This window comes from Podarcis gaigeae (assembly GCF_964106915.1).
Source record: "Podarcis gaigeae genome assembly, chromosome: 1".
Lineage (NCBI taxonomy): Eukaryota > Metazoa > Chordata > Lepidosauria > Squamata > Lacertidae > Podarcis > Podarcis gaigeae.
Window position 1 is genome coordinate 105892504 of NC_139678.1, and position 23181 is coordinate 105915684.

The 23181-nt window shown below is 40.5% G+C and overlaps 1 long non-coding RNA gene across 4 annotated transcripts; it reads right to left on the reverse strand.

Moving 5' to 3' along the window:
- Positions 1-426: 426 nt before the first annotated feature.
- On the reverse strand, positions 427-22992 carry LOC310833410. 4 transcript variants are annotated; one of them, XR_014558681.1, is made up of 6 exons: positions 22670-22992; positions 15140-15250; positions 12219-12423; positions 11404-11477; positions 2133-2226; positions 427-1221 (listed from the first exon to the last, which is right to left on the reverse strand). It is a non-coding gene; the product is annotated as an uncharacterized lncRNA (long non-coding RNA). The 4 variants fall into 4 exon arrangements; XR_014558680.1 differs by lacking the exon at positions 15140-15250; XR_014558679.1 differs by lacking the exons at positions 12219-12423; positions 15140-15250.
- Positions 22993-23181: the final 189 nt, after the last annotated feature.

A 23181-nucleotide genomic window follows, 5' to 3' on the forward strand; every position in this document is an offset into this window, starting at 1 on the left:
TCTCCCATCCATCTTTCCTAGACATTGCAATTTGGTGATCTAGGTCCCACGTTGCCTGTTAAAACTATGCTCGTTGCCTTTCCGCAGGAAGTCAAACTGCTCTGGAGCACAGCAGTTTTTGTTACTATTTGGTTTACATACCTTTTACGCTCGACTACTAAACACCACCTTTTCCCCATCTGGCACAACAGTGCGCCATTGTTCAATACCTCTGCATAAGAATGTAAGGATACAGCACCCTGTTTCACAAAGTACATACCCAGATGCCTCTTGGAAGCCCATAAGCAGGACCTGAAGGCAAGAGACCACACTCCTGCTGTTGTTTCTCAGTAACTGGAGCTCCGGGTGCCATACTGCCCTTGCACCAGGAGATTCTGCTTAGCTATCATAAGAAACATATTGTCCACGAATTTGTCCTATCATCTAAACTAGAGGCCACCACCACATCTTTTGTCAGCAAACTGTTTAAGTTAATTATGCATTGTGTGTGAAGAAGTACCCTCCTTTCAGTAGCAGACTTTGGGCCCTGAAATTTCAGTGCAATGCCAAAATTTGGCACAGGCACACCACCTCTCACCTTAGATTCTAAGTCACTGTTGTGTCGCCTCCTGCAGCGCCCTCTCGGCTTGGAGCCCAGTGTGGGCGAACTGGCTGTGCTCCCCTAAGTCCACCTCTACTCCTTTGTCCTCGATTTATCTTTTTTTGGGGGGGTGAAAAGCAAGGCTATGCAAACGATGTGATTCTGTGCAAGCAAGTTGTGTGCACAACTCAACATTTTGAAAAAGTTCACCATATGATGTAGCTTTTCATAAATGCGTAGATTAAGCCTGGAAATAGGTAGGTCTGGTGAGATGTCAAGAGGCAGAAAAAGGAATGGGCAAGAGGAATGTTTCCACATAAGGGGGAGCCAATATGGTGCCCTCCAGATGTTGCTGGACTCCAGCTGTCATCAGCATGGTCAGTGGTCATGGATGACGTGAGTTGCAGTCAAACAACATTTAGAGGGGCCCATGTTGGTTAGCCATGGTTTAAGTGATAAAACTGTCATGCTCTAAAAAGTCCTTTGTCCAACCCATGTGTTGCAGAATTAGAATAAAATGCACAAAATAAGCAGATATATGCAAATCTGCCCAATTTACATACCTCATATGGGTTGCTGGATTCATTTGTTCTTGGCACAGAATTTGGATTAGCCTGGGGAATAATCCTACTCCAACACTTCTAAAAGATGAACACCAAAACAGGCAAAAGTATCATCATGCCATATATCCTGATTAAGAACCATAATGCCTGGGTAAACAGGATCATTTTTGACTGTCACCTAAAAGCTGATAATGATGGTGCCACGATCATCATTGTTGAGAACGATGGTGTCAGGACCTGGGGGAGCCCCTGCCTATTATTGTGTCACCCTCCGAACCTCCCTCAGAGAGGGCACAGATGACAAATGTAGGGTCCATATAGCTTCGTGTAGGGAATGGCAAGGTACTAGGGTCCTGAACCACATAAGGCTTTGTAAGTCAAAGGCAGCACTTAAAATTGAAACTATTGGCAGCCAGTGCAGTCATGCCATGAACATTATATATTCAAGACCTCCTATTTCCAGTCAATAATCTGGTTGCTGAATTCTGCACTAGCTACAGTTTCAAAGGCAGCCCCATGTATAATGCATTGCAGTAATCCAGCCTGGTGCTCATGTCCAAGAAAGTATTTAATAATGTCACTTCCAGTATTTAATAATCTGGAGTTTACATGAAAATAAAGATATATATGAATATCCTTAAACACACACACAAACACACACACACACAGCAGCAGCAGCTGTTTGACAACTTGAGCAGCTTATTTCCTAAACCCACATTCTCTCTGAGCATGAAAGATACCATAATGCCCCAAACTGACTTCTATCTTAAATGAGACACAGATTGCATTTCCCTTTATGACTATGTATACCAAATTCATAGGCGCTAAGCACAAATTAAGAAGAAATCTTGGTGGCTCATTTCTTTTGTTTTTGTATATAAATAGCCTGGTTCTGTTATGGGAAAGTCACCCTCTGAAGGGAATATTTCAGATATTTGTTAATAAATTAGTTAAGCTTGCAAGAAAGAAACAACCCTGTTCCATGATACCTTGTGGGTTTGCATTAATGATGTGCATCAAGAAAGCTGCATATATATGATTTGTCATCTCACTGGGGTACATAATCCACGTTCTGTCAATCATCTATGAAGTCCAAGAAGAAACCCCTGTTAATAATTCACAAAATTTCAATCCAAGGGAGAGCTAGCAACAAACACGACCCACAAACCTTTTCCAAAATCCATTTACTTTAGTGGGAAGACTATGATTGACATCAGTGGACTTATGAGTCACTTCACAAGGAGGGGAAAAGCAACCTCCAGTGATAATGAAAATGAATAAATTTAGACAAGTGACATGGGAAAGAAAATGGGCCTTATGTGGCAAGGCTGACAGCTGTCTTGCAAATCCACACCTTCACCTTCTCTATCTCCAATATGCATTCTTCATTCACATTCTCAACATAACCAATTCAAGTGCCATCCTTTCTGAAGGCTGCTATAAATAACACACTAGGAACTGAATGGTCAGTGCCTACATATATAGAAATGCTATAGAGGGATGTTTCCTATTAAAACAGGGTTGGAGATCTAGTAAACATTTAACCCTCTGTCCTCAAATGACTTACTCTAGAGAAGAACTGGCTTTAGTTAATGATTCAGAATGTGCTGCTTGGAGATGGCAGCCTAAACAAACTAACAAACCCAAGCTTACCTGGGCTCTCATTACCACACAGCTTCTTATTTCTAAATTGGTCCATGTAAAAATAAAAGGGACACTATACGCTACGATAAACATGGGCTGATGCTGAAAATGGCATTTGTGCACCACATTCTCCCTCATGGCAAAAAAACCTTCTCTCAGGCCTGGATTGAAGGTGTGAGGGGCCTAAGACTAATACAGTGGGTGGGCCTAAGTGGCATATGGTCAAGAAACAAACAACATGTTACTCAATTATCCAAAATTAATGTTACCTTTAGCCAAATGATTACATATTGAAAGAGAAGAAAAAGAGAGGAGGACAGAGTTAAATAAACAGCAGAAGTAAAAACACACACAAATAAACAAGAAAATGGGGGGAGGGAGGGGTTGTGAATTAAAATGCAGCCTTTTTTCCCCATGCAAACATGAGACATCTTCCATTTCAGGGACAAAACAGTAAAGGCCCAGGAGAACATGAACAAGGAAGAGACTGACTGTGATGGATGGAGCAGGGTGAGATGGAATAGTAATGCCGCGTTGGTGCATTTGAATTTCAAGAGACCCAGTCGAAAAGTGCACATCCAGTTCCGCATAACAAGTTCCTTCCAAAGGCAAGCCCCAAGATATTTGAGATGTAAAGCAGAGGACACAGGGCTGGTGAATGTGTCCATCAATTGTAACCTAGAGAAAGGGTTGCTCTGGAGCTGTCTATTAAGGATGGCACGAACAGACTGAGACCAGCTTGAAAGTGACCTATTCTCTTGCCCCACTGTATGCTTTGCATCTCAGTCTCGAGACGATTTACTCCTCAGCTGGTCACTTCTTTTAAAAGAATGGAATTGGCCTAAACATGAGGCTGCCTGGAAGCAAAGGCTTGTCTACTGGAATCCAGGAATGCCTCTACAGAAAACTGTAAGGTGAAGCCAAGAGATGTGCCACTTTGACAGCAGGAGCAATTGCTAGCTAATTAAAAAGACTTGGAGCGCAACATTTGACTATGCCGATTCATATTTTTATATATGCAAATTTAGGCTTATTTCAGAGGGGGGAGGGGGAATCCAAACTTTGGCTGTGCTTTCTCTGAGCTATGAGGTGCCAACAGGATCTTCTGGGTCCAGTATATGGAGTGGGTTGTCTGCCCAGCCTGCAGTCTATTCACAAGAATTGCTGGTGTAAATAGCAAAAATAAAAACAAGTATTGCCCAACATCTAGCATAACTCCTCTCCCTCTTTCTCTCTCCCTCAACCCTCTTGCTCTCTTGGACCTTTTGGAAGAGGGAGTTTGAAATTAGCCCAACCACTGCTACAAAAGCTTCCCACTGGAAAAAGATAGAGGCACAATTTGAGACTGCTCAATAGTTCAACAATGCACATGTCCAAGCCACAGTGCCAACCCATTCAAATTTAGTGTAAATGCACCTGAGTTTCTGGTAGTCACCACTAGGCACTCCTTGGGGATATAAACACACCAATGAGCTTTGAACTCTGTGGGAGCATCAGTGATGGAGCAAAGAAATATGACCCAAACCACTGTTGACAGAACTCCAGAACATCAGAAAATCAGATACATATGTCTCAGGCATTTTATTTTACATCAGATCCCTGCAGTTGTCAGGAAATATGAACTGAATAAATTTGCTGTTCCCAAACCTCCCGTGGGGTTAGTACCATCAATGTTTTATTAGGATCTAAAAAGTTATCCAATAAACAAAACTTGAAGAAAAACCAGTCTTTCAGTTTTGAATCATGGCAATGAAAAGGCAGGAGAAAAATAAAGATGCAAAAGAACAGGGTTTTAAAAAGCTGCTCTGTAAGCAGTTGCAAGACTAGGGTTAACCCTTTCCCCCTCATGCCATTTCCCTCCATTAAAACCACATACTGTGAAGCTGCTATTTGCTGCATGGTGGGAAACACACAAGGAGACTTAGAAGCAGGTAAGGAAAAAAAAATCTATAGCCCAGACAAGACACTACGGCTGAACAAAACCATCTGTGAAAGGCAACATTATTACACTGACTCAAAGAGTATTTAATTGAGCAGCCCAGTAAAGCAAGAAGAAGAATCCATATCAAATTATCCTGCAATGCTCCATTTCACAGAGAATAGAGAATGTGCATTTTTGTATTTTGACAAAAAAAAAAAAAAACCAAAACACTTTAGGAAACTTGTCCCACACAGACATGCAAGCATGTTTAAGGACCAGTCATGGCTGGAATGGTTAGACAAAGAAGATTTAGGGGTTGTGACATAGGAGACTCAATGCAACCTTGAAATACAGTCTCTTGCAAAACAAAAAGGATAAATACAGCCATATATAAGTGAATATGGACATCACGCAGTAAAATATACCCAGGAATATTGCTTGCATTCCAGATAGTGGACAGCATATGAAACTGCTGCTGGATTCATCCCTAGATGTTATAGATGCTAACTAGGTGGTTATATTTAAAACAGAATCCCTGCTGTTATACAGCATGAATATATTATCCTGGGAGTGTCACATTATATAAACTCAGCTGAATTAGGCAGTATGTATATAGTAGCCCTTTCCCCAAAGCTGTTTCAATTATTTCAGCCTTGTTCTGGCACAAGGGTTATTTCTCAACTAAAAATATATATCAGGTCTAAAGACTGAAAAGAAGGTTAAATATTTAGGTGTATGGATAATAGCAAAGAATATAAATTTGTATAAAGATAACAGTTTGAAAACTTGGGAGGATGTTCAAAGAAATTTGCAAATATGGGACAGAATGAAACTTTCACTGCTGGGTAGAGTGTCGACCATAAAAATGAATGTACCGGTATTACCAAGAATGCTATTTTTGTTTCAACCAATAACGGTGACTGGCAAGACATTGTTTCAATAAATGGCAAAAAGATATTTCTAAATATATCTGGCAAGGGAGAAATCGAGAATAAAATACTGATAAGATATGAAAGAGAGAGGAAGTTTCTCCCTGCTGGATATGAGATTATATTATGAAGCATTTTGTCTGTGCTGGTTGAAGGAATGGTTGTTATTGAAGAATCTGCATATTTTAGATTTGGAAGTTCACAATAATATTTTTGGCTAGCACGCTTATCTGTGGTATGAAAAGTTGAAAGTACATAAATATTTTGCAAACCATATAATTAGGGAAAAAAATGTATAGCATATGGGACAAATATAAAAATTTATTGGAGATCAAAACACCATTTTGGCTTTCACCTATGGAAGTCATAGCAGTGAAGAAGAAAAATATGACAGAAATTTGCTAAGAGAGGAGGGTAGAGAATTTAAACTAAAAGAGTTTAAAGATTTATCAGGGATGTTAACAACATGGTTACAATATCATCATTTGAATGATTTATTTAAAAAGGATATGAAACAGATAATATGGAAATGTATAAATCAAAATTGAATAAGTGCTGGAAATGTAAAAATAAAGAAGGTACCATTTTTCATATGTGGTGGTCTTGAAGTGAGGTTAAAGCTTACTGGGAAATGATATATAATGAACTGAAAAAGATGTTTAAGGGAAACTTTTAGCTTGGTAAATGAGAAAAAGACAAAAATTAAATACCATTACAAATCTAGAAGTGGAAGGGAAAAATATACATAACCCAACTGAGATTAGAAACTATTTCCAGAGGTATTTTAAACAACTATATTTACAAGGGCCACAGAAAGAAATGGACATAGAACGTTTTCTAAAGGTAAATGGATTACAAAAAATTTCACAGGAAAGCAAATTGATGTTGAACTACCAAATTTCAGAACAGGAAATAGAAGGTGCCATTCAGAGTATGCAATTGGGCAAGTCTCCAGGACCAGACGGGCTGACTTCCAAGTACTATAAATCTTTGAGGGAGTACTTAATACAACCTTGGAAGGAAGTCTGTAATGAGATTTTGGAAAGGAAAAGGGGGCCAGAGTCGTGGAAAGAAGCTTACATCGCGCTTATACCGAAAACAGAGACTGAAAAGACACAACTTAAGAACTACCGTCCCATATCCTTATTAAATGTGGATTACAAAATTTTTGCTGATATTCTGGCTAGAAGATTGAAAAAAGTATTGATGGATGAGATTCATAAAGATCAAGCGGGCTTTCTCCCGGGAAGGCATTTGTCTGACAATTTGAGGAATATAATTGACATCCTGGAAAAATTAGAAGTGAATATAAATACGAAAGCAGTTTTTATATTTGTGGACGCTGAAGAAAGCCTTTGACAATATCTCTTGGAGTTTTATGAAAAAGAATCTACAGGGGATGGGGGTAGGGCAAGGGTTTGAAAACGGTATAGGCGCAATATATTCTGAACAGAAAGCAAAATTAATTGTGAATAATGTGGTTCCGGAAGAATTTAAGATAGAAAAGGGGACCCGACAGGGGTGCCCAATTTCACCATTGCTTTTTATATCGGTTTTGGAAAGCACTGTTTAATGTTTGGATAAGATACAAAGATCTATTGGAAAACAAAACTCCAAGGTGGTTGTCACCAATGGAAGCCAAAGCTGTCAAAAGACTTAATATGGAGTACAAATGACCAAAATATTGTGAGATTTTGGAACAAGAGGGAGACAAATTGAAATTGCAGAGTTATGAGAAATTAAAAAGTAAAGTACGAGATTGGCTTCATTACTATCAGATAATGGAGGCTTATAAATTGGATAAAAAAAATGGATTCCAGGTGGAAAAATCGAAATTAGAAACAGAATTGTTAGAACCTAAAACAAAGAATTTGTCAAAGATGTATAATTTGCTGCTGAAATGGAATACTCAGGACAAAACGGTGAAGTCAGCTATGATTAAATGGGCACAAGATGTTGGACACAATATTATGTTTGCTGACTGGGAACAGTTATGGACCACCGGTTTAAAGTTTACGGCATGTAATGCCTTAAAAGAGAATATTATGAAAATGATTTATAGGTGGTACATGATCCCAGTCAAGCTTGCAAAAATATATCATTTGCCCGATAACAAATGTTGGAAATGTAAGGAGACTGAAGGTACATTCTTTCACCTTTGGTGGACATGCCCAAGGATTAAGGCTTTCTGGGAAATGATTTATAATGAGATGAAAAAGGTATTTAAATATACCTTCTTGAAAAAACCAGAGTCCTTTCTCCTAGGCATGGTTGGCCAATTGGTGCCAAAGAAGGACAGAACTTTCTTTATGTATGCGACAACTGCAGCAAGAATTCTCATCGCAAAATATTGGAAGACACAAGATTTACCCACTCTGGAAGAATGGCAGATGAAGATGATCGATTACATGGGATTGGCAGAAATGACCGGCAGAATCCGAGACCAGGGAAAAGAATCGGCAGAAGAGGACTGGAGGAAATTTAAAGACTATTTACAGAAATATTGCAAAATTAATGAATGCTAGAATGATGTTGGACTGAAATTAAGTGGTTACCAGCTGTAATGCAAAGGCTGAGTAATAAGCTAAAATAATTCCATATTAAGTTACAATAAGAATTTGCTGAATTAAGATTTGATTTGGAATACAAAAGGGGGAGGTGAGAGGAGGTTTGAGACATAAGGTAACGGAAATAAGTGATTGGAATTATATTTGTTTTATTTTGTTTAAAATTGTGTGTTTTTGATGTTTTTGTATTTTCTTTTTTGTGGTATTTATGTTTGTATTAAATTGGAAACCTTAATAAATATTTATAAAAAAAAGAAAAGTAAAAGATGTTTAAGATAACATTTGTAAAAACAAACAAACCCAGAAGCTTTTCTTTTGGGAATTTTGGGATCAGAACCACCTAAGCAGTATAGAAATTTATTTATGTATGCAACTACAGCTGCAAGAATGTTATTTGCCCCAAAATGGAAAGAAGAAGAAGTCCCGATGAGAGAAGAATGGCTACAAAAATTAATGGAGTATGCAGAAATGGCGAAACTTACTGGAAGAATAAGAAATCAAGAAAATAAACTCTTTAGAAAGGAATGGAAATGTTCTATTGAGTATTTACAAACAAACTGTAAACAGATCAAGACATTGGCAGGATTATTGTAAAAACTTGCAGTTTTAAAAATGTGTATAGATATGAGAATAGATGAAGAAAAGAATAAATTAAGATAATTTGGAGTAAAGGGACGCGGGTGGCGCTGTGGGTTAAACCACAATCAGAAGGTCGGCGGTTCGAATCCCCGCGACGGGGTGAGCTCCCGTTGCTTGGTCCCTGCTCCTGCCAAGCTAGCAGTTCAAAAGCATGTCAAAGTGCAAGTAGATAAATAGGTACCGCTCCGGCGGGAAGGTAAACGGCATTTCCGTGCGCTGCTCTGGTTCGCCAGAAGCGGCTTAGTCATGCTGGCCACATGACCAGGAAGCTGTACGCCGGCTCCATCGGCCAATAAAGCAAGATGAGCGCCGCAACCCCAGAATCGGTCACGGCTGGACCTAATGGTCAGGGGTCCCTTTACCTTTACTTTGGAGTATGCAGGAAATGATGAAAATAAATGCAAAGAACCACAGAAAGAGGAGGAAGGAAGTCGAAGTTTGAAATGTCAGAATGTTTGCTGCATAATTGTTGTAATGTATATAAATGAAAATTATAAATAAAATTATTTTTTAAGGGTTATTACCCCCTCTACCAAATACTTCCACGTGTGATTCCCCTTTTCAGTCTCCCATTGAATACATCTTCTGACTCAAAACTAATTCCAAAAAAAGTAATGACTTCCAAACCTACTGTGCAAAAAGAGCATTCTGAAAGGAATCAAATGGAGCTAAACTTCTTTGCCAACTAGAATTTACATAACACAAGGTAACAAACGTGTTATTGGGGAAAATCTATTTTGGTAGTAGGCTGCCATCCATTCTTTATCTACTCAGCTTGATGCATCTATAAAGGAAAGCGAAAATGTTGTCAAACTGACCTGGACAGTGAACTACGCATTGTTAGTCTACAAAACATAGGTTTGATGTATATTTCTTATATACATGTAAGAAACTCAACTTTTGCCACAGATTTGCTTTGAAGTTACGCTAACGTAAAAAAGAAGAAGAAAAAAGACTGAAGACAGACATGTGAAGTTTATGAAATTACGCATCAATTACAAAGAAGTTTAGAAAGAACAACAACAATTTTTTAAAGCACCAAGCACTATTAAATAAGTAAGAATTTTAAAGGAATGTGTTGGAACAAAAGGGCAACCTCTTTCTTCTCTTTCTGCTCAGTATTTACTGTATCTGCTGTACAAAATGGAAGGACACAGTGGGGTCTTTGTTCAAACACAAATGAAAGATGGATTTTTGTTTGATCAAGAGACTATGGATGCTTGGATCACTGACATATCTAGTAGTGCAGCCAGGAGGCATATTTATTTCCAGTTTCTCATCTACAATATTACCAAAGGGAACAGAACATACATTAATGCTGAGTTTCTCAGCTATTGTTGGCCTACAGCTCCCAACATCCCTGACCACTGGTCCTGCTAGCTAGGGGTGATGGGAGTTGTAGTCCAAGAAGCGCTGGAGACCCAAGTGTGGGAAACACAGCATGAATGATACCTGATTGCTCTGGCCTGCAGACAGACTCCCAAGGCATTCTCCAGAACTGTGCATTTAGTTTCTTGCCAGGAAAGTAATCAGTCAATGTTAATATTGGATGATTCATCAGATAGTAATATTGGATGAATCATCAGATAGTATTACTTAGGGATATTCCTTGAGTAGAAATGGAAATGCCCACCACACAGGGATGCAACTGTTTTACTTCTGAACAGAATAACCCCATCTTGACCATATACTGTATATAGCAGCACAGGGATGGAGAATATGTTTTTCTAGGAAGGGCTGTCAGTCAATCAGGGATTGGAGCCAATAGTGGGTGGAGAAGGCATCATTGCCACCCTACTTTCCTCTTTTGCCTGGAGGTATAGTTAGGAACATAGGGACGTGGGTGGCACTGTGGGTTAAACCACAGAGCTTAGGACTTGCTGATCAGAAGGTCAGTGGTTAGAATCCCTGCGATGGGGTGAGCTCCCATTGTTTGGTCTCTGCTCCTGCCAATCTAGCAGTTCAAAAGCACGTCAAAGTGCAAGTAGATAAATAGGTACCACTCTGGCGGGAAGGTAAACGGTGTTTCCGTGTGCTGCTCTGGTTCGCCAGAAGTGGCTTAGTCATCCTGGCCGCATGACCCGGAAGCTGTCTGCGGACAAACGCTGGCTCCCTCAGCAATAAAGTGAAATGAGCGCCGCAACACCAGAGTTGGTCACAACTGGACCTAATGGTCAGGGGTCCCTTTACCTTTACCTATAGTTAGGAACATAGGAAGCTGCCTTATACTGAATCAGATGACTGGTCTACCTAGCTCAGCAGCCACCTAGGGTTTCAGGCAGGGGATATTCCCAGGCCTACTTGGAGATGCCAGAAATTGAGCCAGGGATCTTCTCCATGCAAAGCAGTTGCTCTAACAACTAAGCTGTGGCCCTTCCATATGACTGGATGGTGGGAGTGGGATACACACACACACACACACACACACACACACACACACACGTGTTGGAAGGGGGCACATTACCAACCAATCCATGTGTCAAATGATCCATCTTGTGGGGCTACAGGATCCCCATGCTAACCATGGCATAATCATCTGAAGACAGTTAATGTCACTTGCCTATGTTTATTTCATTTCCCTCTTTATGTTTGCACTTCACTTTTCGTTGCAATAGACAGTCGGTCAAAAGGCACCTGACAATTACAAAAAAAGGAAATTAAAAAAGAAATAATGCCAAAACCCAACAAAACTATCTATTAATTAAAAACGCTGAAATAAGCTATCAATCATATTAAACTGTAATGCCTAAGGAAAAAAATTAATATGCATTTAATAATAATCAGCATCACATTCCTACATTGCAAACAATTCAATGAATAACAAGAAGATAATAAAACATGTGGCACATACTTTAGTCAAGATTATATAAACTATACAGCATCCATTATATGCAAATATTGGGACACAGCATTGATGGGGAAAAAGCAAAGCCAGCAAGGGTACACTCAGAGCTGGCCACAGTGCTTAGTCCACAAAGGCAATTTCAGATCTCATAGAAACACTCTTATCATGCCATGTCTGCAGCATAACATGAGCATCCGATACATGACATGAATATAAAAAAGCAGTTATTTCAGAGCGATAGTCATGGATAGAATCAGTTTTTGCATTTAACTTATCTTATTTTGATCCCGTTTACGAATCACTTCCTACTGAATGTTTTGAAGTGATTTCACAGTTAAAAACAATAAAAAAATAGAATTCTCTCTGAAAAAAACAACAATGAAAAGCAATTTCACATGCAGAAACAGTTTCAAATTCAATATCAAGACAGAGAAGGATAAAGATCTCCACCTAAAAGGCTTCTTGGGGGAAAAAGGTCAATAAGCACCATAAAGGCAACAGAGATGGCCCCACTGTTGAGTGTCACATACCTGCCACTGGGGTCAAGAACAGGAAATAATAAATACACCAAGTAATCATGGCAATTAGTTCTAAGTTCTAGGACTGGTGTTTCCTGAGATTTTCTCTATTTTCAGGGACGATAGGGTTTCCTCTATTGTTAGGAGGATGCTGTTCTGTCCCACAGGTCAAATGATGGACTGACTGATGCTACAGAAGACCAAGTTGCCGAGATTCCTAAGAAAGGTGCACAAAACATTGGAGTGACCAGTTCTAGTGTTTTATTATATGCCCAGCCTGGTAAACCCCTTCCTTTCCCTTCCTCCCACTCGTCTACTCCCGTTCAGTAGTTTAGGCAGCAGTGTGCTTCCTTTTGTCTGCCCACTTTGGTCCCAAAGCAAGGAGCTGCTTCCCCATCCTTGATACAGCTTACCTGACATACTGCTCCTTGCCATTGTTGTTGGCATCCCTCTGTCTCAAAAGACAATGGGAGTGTGCCTCCAGGGGTGAAGTCAAGCCGCTGCATTAGCAGCACCAAAGTTACATCCCTGGGGCAGAAGTCTAGGCAGTGTGTATAGAGGTCCTGGGCTGCTCAGACAACAAGCCCCTGCTCTTGGTCTTGTTGATGTGGTCAAAAGTTAATCAGATACATTTGGCACCAACTTGGCTGCAGGAGTTGCTGGAATTCTTTGCCATACTCAGTGTTAAATAGTATACCACATCAGCCGCCTGGTACCATACAGGAGAGGGTGATAACCACCAATTTGAATGGCTTTACAAGATGGTTAGACAAATTCATGGAGATTAGGCTATCAGTGGCTACTAGCTACTGTGGATAAGTTTTACTTCCACTGTTGGAGGCAGAATGCAGAGACTGTTCTTTGCACAGGTCCCCCCTTTGGGGCTCCTCATAGGCATAGGATGTTGGACTAGATGGGCCTTTGGCCTGATCCAGCAGGGCTCTTATATTCTTATGTTAAAACTTAAGACAAAACAAAACTAGTAAATATGAATCTACACAGAAATAAGTCCCATTAAGCTCAATGGGATTTACTCTAGGAACATGACCATAGAATTGTATCCTACATAAAAGGTTTAAAGAAATGCAATGCGCAGAAAGCAACCTAATACTGAGTGAGACTATTGCTTAGCGCCATCCACACTGATTGACAGTGGCTCTCCAGGGTTTCAGACATGGGAAATTCCCAGTCCCAGCCGTAGATGGAAACACCAGACTTTCTGCATGTAAAGCAGGTACTCTTAACACCAAGCTGCGGTCTGTCCCCATTGTGAAACAACAGAATGCATTCTGCACGCCTCGTTGTACCTCTGCACACCATTTGCTTAACTTGGCAAAGGGATTCAAATAAATTTGACTCGCGTTGCCATGTGACAGGAGGAAATATGAATTGGCTCCCGTTGCTGATATGACACAGGACTAAGCATCACATTGTAAAGAACTTATTCAAGTGCACTCTTCCTCCAGCCCCTGAAAATAGCGCCTTACAGGCAAAAACAAACTTTTGTGTGTATGATGAATGTTCCTGTAGAGAGATGGCAGAGTTTTGGCAGTCATATTGCTTACCATTGGTAACAGAACAAAAGAAGGCATACCTCCTCTCATCTGAAGTGCTGGCTAAGCAAAGGAATGTTGTTGTGTATGGTCCATAATGAGAAATTGCTTGGATAGAGCTATCCAGCAAATTCAGATGAAAAAAATCAACTCATATTTTTTAACTGTTTCTGAAAAGCATGTACATTATTTCAGTGATTCTTAAGTAACATTGTGTGGAATGCACAAGCATGCAGCCCTTGAAAAAGGTGGAGCTAATGAGCGCTTGTCCACATTTGAGCATTATTTAGCTGTTAATCCACTTTCCCCCATTCAAATTGGACCAGAGCAGTCCACAGCCACATGTATTTGAATCTGCATAGGAGAAGCAACTTCAGCCTTTTCTGTTCATACCAACAGACATTCCGTTTTGTTTTTAATTTGTGTTGATTCTATCATGCTGATTAAGTATCGACAAAGCATGCATGCAGAGGAGTGTTGTTAAACTCAGGGTGCTAACTTGTGGGGGGCACGTAAGCCCAGCCCCCTCAAATCTTTTATTGGCGGGCGGGTGGGTGGGACCAAAGGGAGCTTGGACCCTAGGAGTTGCCTCCTATGTTTGCGGTCATCCCATAGGGATCTGGTTGGCCACTATGGGAACAAGATGTTGGACTATATCGACCTTTGGTCTGATTAAGCAAGGCTCTTCCTTTCTTCTTATAATTATTTTCTTGAAGCCTCTTCAGAAGTTGGTTTCAAACTGTTTCATGGTAAAAGTAAGAGTGGGAGATGCCAGTGCTAAAATGAAGGCACTGCATGCAAAACACTCTCAAAGCCTCAAATGATTTTTCTGCCCCACTGCAAAAGCGAGGCAGTGTTATTCACTAGATTCTATTTTGGCAGTGGAAGGTTTAAAATGTCACATCTCTTCCCAGCTGCTTCCTTTGATTAGAGAGACAGAGGAAGGCTGAAGGCTGGCAAATTAGTCGATACTCATGAGATCATCTTTTCCAACCAACTGATGCAGCCTTTCAGTTACATCATTATTTGTTTACACACTGCTCAGAAGATGTTGCATGCCAATGGGTGAACATTTCTATTCTGCCTGTATGGAAGCATGAAGACCAATATCACATATATTTGGACTGTACACATCAGGCTGTGCAGATGTGGGAAGGTAGTCTGTGCAGACTACCTTCTCACAAAAAACTGCACCAGAAAATACTGCACCAGAAAGACTAGGAAGTCCATTTCTTCCTGGCATGCTAGATCTCTTTGAACAGCAAGGGGTTTTTCGGGGCTCGGGGGAAGGAAATAATTCAAACATGGTTTTCCCTCACTCCCCCCCCCCAAAAAATACAGACACAAACTTTGCATGCCTGGAGCATTTGGAATATTCACGCAGTAGAGATACTGTTGGATTTTGATGTGGGAAACCCAGATTCAAATTCTCCTAAGCTACTGATGGCTCACCATATAGCCTTGAGCAAGGCAGTATCTCTCAGCCTGATGCTGTGAAGTTAAATGGGATAAGAATATTTTTTAAATCACAAGAGCCTTTGGGGTAGAATAAGGGGGGAAATCTACATAAATAATATGCTTATGCCTCAGTCTCAAAAATATTTGCCTTGGCTTGTGCTAGTGGAAAAAAAATAAATCATTGTTTGTGATAGCATTCACTGCACTTTGTTTTAAGGGGAGAAGCTTGCAGAAAGAGTCTTGGATTCTTGTGACATTCAAGCATGCAGGGCGAAAAACCTATTCCATTTTCAATTCTTAATAGTAAATACCACTAAGTTTCCCAATATAATACATACACACATAATTTTATTTGTATGACAGCTTTCCATCGCTCAAACTGTACTCAAGGCGGCTTACAACATGAAATAAAAAAATAAATGCATAACCACAACATAAAAAGTAGTCATAAACAATTAACAAAACATTTAAAGATACAAAACCAAACTGAACAATTTCTACATAATCCACCACAAAAATCTAAAGTAATGATACAAAAAACCAACAGCAACAAACCCCGCAACAAACCCTCACCAAACAAGACCCCATTCTTTATATAAGAATAAAGGTAATATTTGATGCAGAGCAATGCAGAGCAGTGGCAAACATATCCAGTACCAACTACTGTTGTTGTCTCATGACCCAAAACACCAGATAATTCTGAATACACAGCCGTTCAATGAGGTCAACATGCTTTGCCTGCAACGCATGGACTCATTCACACTTCCATTTGCCTCATGATTTCTAGTCATGAGTCTGAGAGATTCTTATTTTGTTACACAATGTTTCCTGGGAAAACCCACTGTTTACTGCTGAATCTGAACAAACACCCATTGGGTTTTCTGTGGGGTGACACTTGTTTTGATTCAGCAGTAAACAGCGGGTTTAAAAAAGCGTTTTATAGCTGGTGCAAAGCAACAGTGCTCACCACTATACTATACACTGAGGCCTCCAATATATCTTTCTTCTTTTCTGTGTATTTATAAGAATCTTTTTAAAATCAGGGATCATTGTTTTACTGGAGAAAAAAGTGCCAATTGTGTTAATGAATTTCTCCCCTCAATTTCAAACTGTGAGAACTGTTTCTCTGTTTTACCCTTCTACCGTATGATTTGTTATTAATGTACTTATTTTACGATCACAGAGTAGACCCTTTGAAGGCACATGGGGATGCAAATTATGTAAGCAAATAAACAAGATACTGACCATGAGAAGTGGGAGAGATATCCTACTGCTTTTTCTAAGCATGTTATTGCTGTTACTGTACTTTTCCGTGTATAAGACTCCCCCATGTATAAGACGTCCCCTATTTTGGGGGACTCAATTTTAAGAAAATGGGGGGAGATGGCTCAGAGTTCTTGAGTTGGGGGGGGAATTGCCCAGAGTTGTACAGCTTGGGGGGGGGTGCCGAAAATCACTCACTCGCAGCACCGATGCTGACAATCGCCAGCAACCGCCAAACCAACTCTACTTGCCACAGCGACAGCCGATCGCCAACAGACCCTTCCCTAGCAGAAAATCGCTAACCCGACTGAGAAAAGCTGTCCGCTGACAATCATGCACGTCCCAGAACAGCAGCCGCCAATCGTGGCAGCGACAGCCAATCCACAGCAGTCCTTGCTGCAGAAACCAATCACCAGCCCAATTAGAGCAGCAGCAGCCAATCCAAAACAGCCCTTCTAGCAGCCAACAATCAGCCACCAAATCTCCTGCTCGTGGCTGCAGCCAATCACCTGTCCCCACCATTCACTATCCATGTATAAGACGAGGAACATTTTTGAACATTATTTTAGAGTAAAAAAAACCTCGTCTTATACACGGAAAGTACGGTATCTCCTGTGGCCTTCTTTGTATTCAAGGAAAATGCTGAGCTGCAATGCTTCTGTCTGGCATGTTTGGTATCACTGTAGAATTAAAAGTTAATTAGGGTTAAGCCTCAAAACCGATACAGAATGATAGCTAGAGTGTGGCTCCTGCAAACGGCTGGATTTTCTAGCTGCCCCTGTGACTAGCACTGTAAATTAAGAGATCTGAAGAGTTGTCCTACTAGAAGGGTATCCTCTTAGAATTGGGCATGTATTTGGTATGGGAAAGCTAAAATAAATAAGTTTTATGAATCATGTCAAGAGGAGGAATTTGTATAGAGTCTGGGAGAAATACAAGAATTTGCTGGAAAGAAAGACACCCCTATAGTTATTGCCAACTGAAGCAATTACATCAAGAGAAGCAACATGGATAGACAGTGGGCTACCTATGGAGACTTGTTGGACAGCTGGACAGCACTAAGCCTCTGACACAGTTTCCTCCCAGTTTTTATGCATCTGGGGAGAGGGCCTTCTTGGAAGCAGTACCCCATCTGTGGATTTCTCTGTGTGAGGGAAACAGGCAAAGGCTATTTCAGGTCTTTTCTCCAGGTGGACTTTCCTTTTCTCATCTACATGCTGATTGCAAAATTCAGATAAGAATTTTGAAGGATGGCTGTATTTTGGTTCTCATATTTTTTTCAGAGTGTAATAATTTGATTGATTCAGCTTTAAATGTGAACTGAATTGAGTATCTCCTTCATTCTTACCCACCTCTTCTTTCTTCCCACCAACAGCACACCAGTATGAAAATTGCTTTATAGAGTTACTATTGTTTGTAATTGCCTCTTTGTTTTAGTTTGCTATTCTAGGGTTTTACTAACTGTTTTATTATTATGCTGCTTTGGGAGCCTAAGAAAAGTGTGGTATAAATTAGATAGATAAGTCTACAATGGGGCATTGTGTCTAGAAAAGCTTCTAGTTGATTTACAGTTTCTCTAAGGGATACTTTCTTGCTTTTCTATTTATTTTAGTGTATTTCTCTGCCTACTGGCACAAACAAAATGAGATTTATAGAAATAATAAAGTAAGAAGAAAACCCAAGTAGCCCAAACTTAACAGTTGATCACATCTAGCACAGTTAACTATCTTTTTTATTATTTATCATTGCCCCTGTATTTAATTTTAATTCATTTTTGCAATATAAAGCACTAATGAACTCTCTTACAGCCCTGCTCTCCTTCCTACTTACAAATACTTATTGAGATTAAAATTAGTAAGTCAATTGTAAAACTAAGTAATTTCATTATCACGGACTAATGGCTAATATTTCTCTTAAGCCACTGTTATGGTTCCCTGTGCTGTCATTCTTTTTGGTTCTCCTACTAAACCCTCAAAATTATTGCAGGAAGAGGATACTGAACATCGCCTGCATGGTGTATTAATGTCAGGCTTGTGCTAACGGAGCACCACACTGTTAATTTAAAACCTGACAATAACTCACTCCTGTGAGTATGAGCCCCGTGCAACCAGCAGAACAGCCTTCTCCACCTATGGATCGGCTCTTGTCTGCTTTTATGAAGCTAGTGACCTTCAGCTGCAAAGGATGTGACTGGGCTGTCTTGTGGTTATTCACTGTAGCAGGAAACCGTGTGGTTCTTTAAGCAGCCTAATCTAAATTGAGATGCATGTAGATAGGAGTTGTTCTTGAAACATTGCTCATCAGCAATTCCAAACAGAGCTTCTCCTACATATACTTGGCTTGAGGTACCGGAGGAACTAGTGATTGATTACACTGTATTCTAAGGAGTTCAGACTTGCTAAGCTATCAAAAGCACTGAAAAATGGGAACCTGCCTTTATACCAGGTCAGACAATTTGCCTATCTAGCTCAGTAATTGTCTACTATGAGTGGCAGTGCCTCTCCCAAGTTTTCAAGCAGAGGTCTTTCCATCACTTCCTGCCCGATCACTTTTTAACTGGAGATTGAGCCTGGAGCCTTCTCCATGCAAAACAGATGTTCAGTCGCTGATCTATGTCACCTCCCTGAAGGAAGAGCCCTTACATGGATCTGCCTCCATAACACATAATTGTTTCCTGTTCTCTGATCCTGCTCTCCTGCTTGTGGAGAAACTTATAAACTTGCTGGCACACACAAAACTCATCAGAATCACTGAATGTCATAGATGGGCATCAATGGGCCATGGTAGTGGGCAGGAGCAGTAACAGCTTGTGTCTAGCTGCCATTTTAATTTTCCACTATGAACCACAGCAATCCATTGTTCAAAGTGCTCAGCCAGAAAAGGGGGTGTATGTGGTGGAATACCCATGCCCAAGGATTCCAGGTGATGATGCTTCAATTGAGAGCAACACCATACTTCCCATTTTTAGGTGTCTACTTGAAATGTTTCAAGGATTAACTTTAAATATATAATGTGAGTGTGACAAACAAAAAAAGCAACAACGATCACAAACACTTGCATTGTTCAGGTTCATCCATCAGTTGGGGTCTGGATTGGAAGGTATTTTGTGCCTCTTTGGAGATGACACTGGAGTGGTTTGAGTGAAACCACATATAAAACACAGAATGCACACCCAATGGCAAACCTGGGTTTGCCTCTGGATAAGAGGAGAGGCGGTTCATTATAAAGCCGCAGTAAGGTGACTTTTCCTTCTTAAACTTTCTTTTGCCTCTCAAGCTTTCTTCTAAGTGTGCTTCCCACATGCTGAGATGTGATATTTATCGTGTACTTGGAAACTGTAGCTTTGATCATTTACCACAGAAATGAGTGTCAATATTGATCTAACCACAAAAGGACACATTGAGAAGAAAGTTTCGTCACATGAAAATAATGAGATCCAAAGTTTCATACCTCAGAATGCCAAAATTGTGTGATATAATTGTATTATAAGGTGACAATATAGGCATGGAATACAGAAGGCAGTAATGAAAACATGAGGAACACTGTGCTTTGAACAGTTAAATGTTCAAATGTTTTAGGTGTTGTGAATCAATCTAGACAAGCTACTGGCCGGTTAAAAGAAAATAGCTTAATACGAAGCACTCTAAAATGGAATCACTTACAATACACCATCTTTCCATCTCAGTTAATACATTTCCTACTTGATATTTTTATAGGCGAGTGATACTAATTAGACAAAATGATAAGGATTTTAATAACTATCACTATACTAAGTGAATAAAACATTAATAGCTCTGTTCCTAGTAATTATTATGATTGACTTAATACACTTTAATAGTTAGGGGGAAAAGATGAGTGTACATTCTTCAGGAATTTTAAAGTCTCTTTTTCAAAATTTCTGACTATGCAGTCTAATACAATTCAAAGGCAGCACACACACACATACACCAACTGTAAAACTCTGCTTTTGTCTTCAAACTACCGTATTTTTAGAGGAGGAAAACAAGAAAAAAAATATTCTGAACGAAACAGTGGATGTATGATTTTTGTGGTTCATGTTGTTGTGGCCACAGACATGTGATTTGACATTGAGTTTGGGGTAGCCCAATGCAAAAATCCTGAGAATCCATGTGGATCTGTGCTTTGTAACCACGTTTTTGCACCATTGCGGCCCCAGGCAATAGTGGGTGCGTGATTTTTTTGGTGCAGGCTGTAGTCATGGACATGCTATGTGATCTGATGGGTGAACCTGGGGTGACCCAATGCAAAAATCCTGAGGATCCATGTGGATCTGTGCTTTGTAACCATGTTTTAAGTGGGGAGGGAAGGAAATACACTGAAGGGACAAGGAGCACGCGTGGGGTGTGTGGAGAAGGAGGCAGCTAACAATGCAGGAGAAGGGTTTGCTGCTTTTCAGCGAGCTGAGCGGGGAGGAGGAAGGGAAAGAGAGCACGGTCACTTTAAAGCAGCCAACGGGACAGGAGCCGCTTACACCCATGTAAGCAGCTCCTCTCCTCTCTCGCTTTGCTCCTTTAAAGTGAGCGGGGTCTCCTTCTCTCCCTCCTCCGCTCGTGACTGCAGCAGGATCCCCCCGCCATCCATAGGCATTCGCTCCATAAGACGCACAGACATTTCCCCTTGCTTTTTAGGAGGAAAAAAGTGCATCTTATGGAGCGCAAAATACGGTAACTCAGAGCTGAGGGAGGGCCCCCTCCCATTTTCCATCTGGCTCAGAGTCCCCTCCCTCTGGCTTTTCTAACGACCCATTTGTCATTAGTTAATGGCTTTTGTCTTAGGCTAATGGTTGATCTTCCAGGTGATTTCCTGAACACGGGAAGCTGGTTTGGCCTGTACTTTAATACTTTGTTAAACCCAGTATGCCAGCCTTTTCAACACTTCAAGCTTTGGTTAAATTCTAACACCTATCAGACCCAGGAATTTAGAGGAATCTGGCACCTACAAACCCTGACACCCACAACTCACAACATTTCTCTGCACCAGATACTCTTCAGTTCAAAGCAGAACTTTTTGTGGAACTTGACCTTAAGGTCTGCTTTTCCAAGCCTCAACTAGATTATTATTATTATTTTTAAAGTGCTCAGCTGATTTTGGCCTGACTTTATTAGTATTTCCTGCATGCCTGTTATTGCATTATGACTAGCCAACTAGGCACATACCATTTTGTATTTGTATAAAGCAAAACAAAAAACACCTTGAACTAAGCAGAAAAACCGGCATTTCTGAGATGAGGACCCTAAAGGAAGTGACCTATTTTACGGTTTGATTCTACACACAGTCTTGGAATAATTCTCTTTATGACACAGGGTATAAGGGGTGTTTTAGTCCCTAGCCATGGAGTGACATGGGGGTGTCTTTTAGTTACCTGAATATGCCCCAGAATAGTTAATACCATGACAAGGCCACCAAATGTCAAGGAATCCGTGTTTGCTCAACTCCTGCCCCCTGCCCCAAATGCAGTTCAAACCCCACCGAAAATCCAGGCCTGTGCCTCTCTGTGCTGAATGAAAATTTTAGTCCAAACCTCAGGGTGAACAAAATACTCCAAGGTAGTAAGCTACCACCACTTCTTTTACTAGTCCACTCACTCAGGCCAAATAACCACACAAAAGTAAAGACTATAACACTAAAACAGCAGCGTAGCGAGAACTCTCAGCAAATAAGAATAAAAGATTTAAAAGCAAGACAAATTAAGAATTTAGGCACATTTGGGAAAATACAGAAACACACAAAATTAAAATAACTTAGCCTGAGCTACAATGCTTTAGAAATGTAGCCTTATGAGGCTTTGCCCTCGGGTGGGAAAAATATTACGCCTGGGAAAGGGAAGTGGGAGTCAACAGACACTCAAGGAATAGTTTTGGAGAAAAGGCTTTTATTTCTACCATCCATGAACTGGTAGAAGGAGCAAGTGTGATAAGTCACAAAAAGCATGCACGAAGTTCACAGTCATGTGCACAAGCATATATACCCCTTTCCAGTTCCCTCCCCCTTTCTCCTCCCTCAGGAGTCCTCTGACCATGAACAGAAAGCTGTCCTTCAGAAACACTCTTTTGACCCCCAACAAGAAAAGTACAAAAGATAGACAAAAGTGGGGGGACTAGCCAGGAGCTCATGAGGGGCAGGGGGAGGGAGAAATAATACAAGGTAGATTTTTAAATACCTTCTTACCTGCTCTCACCTCAGCCAGGAAAAGGGCTTCTTAATTGTAACTTTCCAGGCACTCTGTCTGATAATGGCCTCCATGACAGGACAACTGAAATACGATATTCCAAGTAGCGACCGTGTACAGTACTGTACTTCCTTAAGATACTGTGCTTCTACAGATAACACAGGTGCAGTAAGTCTTGGGCCTTCTGGCAATTGAGGGCCAGAGACAGCTAGCTTACTATCTCAGAACTCAGCCGGAAGTCTAGGTATAATTGCTGAACCAAAGTTTTTTACACTTTGGCCGGGACCAAAATTTAGGCCCAAGACAGGAATATCTTGGCACCGCATACCTGGGCGTAAGTCCCACTGAACTCAAAGGGATTCGAGAGAAGTTCCCTGAGGAAGGGCCTTTAGCTCGGTGGCTTAGAGCAGCTGCTTTGCTTGTAGAAGGTCTGAGCTTCGATTCCTGACAACTTTAGGAAGGGCTAGGAAACTCTTGGAGAGTCATAGCCAGTCAGTGCAGATACAGTGGT